Genomic DNA, 2,720 nt, shown 5'->3' with positions numbered 1-2,720 from the left:
ACTAGATATTCATTTCTTGCTCTTCACTTCCTAGAATGCCATCCATTCAAGCGAGGTTACTCGGTTCAAGTGTCTGAAATAAGCAGCGGGGGTAAGAATTGAAAAGACAAAGTGGCCAGAACAATTTTTGCTGTCAACTCTACGGAGAATTCTTGTAACAATGGGCGAAAGTGATAGATAAGCTTGATCCTCTTATCAATAGAAAACGGCTTTTGTAGGACCTCGTGTATGATCGTAAAAAAACAGGATTCTTTTACTGAAGAAGTATTGATTTCTGAAAGTAGTAATACTTTTTGTATGAAGAATGCTTCAGTTGTTTACCTTCTGTGTTTAGTTTTATCGTGTGATCTGCAAAAAGAAAATTTCTATAATAGTAAGAGTGATTGCTAAAAAAAGTGTTATTACGTATTGTAAGAAAAAGATGGTACAACTTTTCAGATAGAAATTGTACTTGCGATCAATAAAAAAAAAAATGGTTCATGCTGTTGTACAGTTCCTCCCCCCCCCCCCAAAAAAAAAGAGATCATTTGCCATCAAAAAAATCGAAAACTAGCAAAGGTTTCTGAATATGATCGTCCTTATTGAATTCTAATATACTGGGTGTTCCGTCTTAACCTGCAAGACCTTTATTTTCGCAAACGTTAGCCCTAGATGTATACTTCTAACTGCAAAAATATTCAAAATCAGATACAGAGTTAAGATATTGAAAGTTTGAAGCAAGAATAAAAACAAGTTAAAAAAAATTATATTAATTTGAATTTTTTGCATCTTGAATTCAAATTATGTTTTTCGCAATCACGAGAGAGTGTGTGTATGAATGCGCGTGTGTGTATGTAGGCGCATGTACGTGGGTGCGTGTATATGTGTGTATGTATGCATGTGTGTGCGTGTTGTGTATGCAGTGCTGTGTGTGTACGCGCGCGTGAGTGTGTAGGCGTTCGTGTGTGTGTATGTAGGCATATGTGTTGGTGTCTGTGTGCAGGCATGAGTGTGTGTATATGTGTGTGTGTAGGAGTGTGTGTTTGTGTCTGTGCGCAGGCATGTGTGTGTAGGCGTGGTGTGTGTAGGATATGGACGCAACCTGGAGACGGTTTTCGCAAGAGGAGCAGCATCGTGAGGCCGGTCGACGCGACGGTGGTGCTGGCAGAGGGTGCTGGTGGGAAAATAAAATCAGCGTAACATCAAAAAGCAGTCAAATGAGAACAATAAGCAATCGTGATTGCTCAAAAAATACAAAATTTAACTTTTTATACGGGCCCTAGGTCCCCTAACTAATGTTTAGAGAAATAATCACCATTGAAAACTATTACTGACACAAAAAACTTGACATTTGTGCGACAAAAACTCAAGGAGATATTCCAGTTTGAAGTTTTAAGGGACCATACAGAAGATGAGATTTTAACTTATCGCCCTTTCAGAAGAATAGCAGGTCGTCAAAGTAATTAAGCAAAGTATTTATATTTTTCATTGATATTCAAAAATAAATGCAAATGTTATGCCGTGATCGCGGAAACACACTAAAAACTTCGAACAATTTGAAAAACCACCCTCGTTGCATACATATAATTTTAAACATTTCTTAACCGTTGTATGTTCCTCCAAAAGGTGTTACTGACGGCGGGTGAAAAGTGGTGTAAATCACAAAACGCTGTGTTTCATGTCTCGGTGATTACTGGTCGTACTAATTTCAAACTTTTTGGGTTGGAATTATTTTTCAGTGGTGTTTATTTCCCTAAATATAAGTTAGGGGACCTAGCGCCCGTATAAAAAGTTAAATTTTGTATTTTTTGTCTCAGTTTTATTTTTGCTACAAACTTTCAATATCGTATTTCTGTATCTGATTTTGAACTTTTTTGCAATTGGAAGCATCTAGAACTAAAGGTTGCGAAAATAACGGTCTTGCGGGTTAAAACGGAACACTCTGTATGTCCTAGTGTCGTCCTGGTGTAAGAACTACAATTTTATTAAGTAAGCACTTAATTTTCACAGGTATCAGCGCAACTGATTACCGCAACTTCTACAAACAACTGACAGTTAAAAAAGTTGCCATGGTAGAGACATAACAAATAGTATTGTCAGATTGGAAACTGAGACACAATTGAAAATGTTACGATGTCCAAAAATTTAGATAAGAAACTCCATTTACCTGTTTAAGAATCACTAACCTTATTAGCTACCAAATTCTAAAACCAAAAGCATTTTTTCCTCTTTGCTACTTTTTGGTGTTAACTATTAATAATCATCAGAAATTTTGCAAAATCAGCGGGTTAATCAATCAAACTGTAATATATACTATACTCTCATGTTGCTCTTATAAGTATTTTTGTATTTTTTTTATTATTTTTTTAATTCTGAAATAATGATTCTAATGTTACATACCCCGGTTCCGTATTGGAACGTGATAATATGAGTAATAGTGCAACACATTCACCACAGAAAGACCTTTCACTTGTTTAACACTGAATGTCGGAAGAAATAAATAAATCCCGAACCTCTTTGCTCCAACTGAAGTATCGCTTGGACGAAGATAAAAATTATATCTTTTGAAACATTATCCAAAGCAGTAACTATGTTTGTTTCTTGAGAGGTTGAGCATTAAGTTACTACATTCCTGGGGTTAAACTTCAGCAACAACAAGGAATACAATTTGTAATGGCGCGAATTCACATCAGTTAACTGTTCTGGATCTAAGAGGGGTGGGGGGGGGGGTCAAGCTGTTT

This window comes from Uloborus diversus, chromosome 4 (genome assembly GCF_026930045.1).
Source record: "Uloborus diversus isolate 005 chromosome 4, Udiv.v.3.1, whole genome shotgun sequence".
In the NCBI taxonomy this organism is placed as follows: Eukaryota; Metazoa; Arthropoda; class Arachnida; order Araneae; family Uloboridae; genus Uloborus; species Uloborus diversus.
This window is presented reverse-complemented; position numbering follows the sequence as displayed.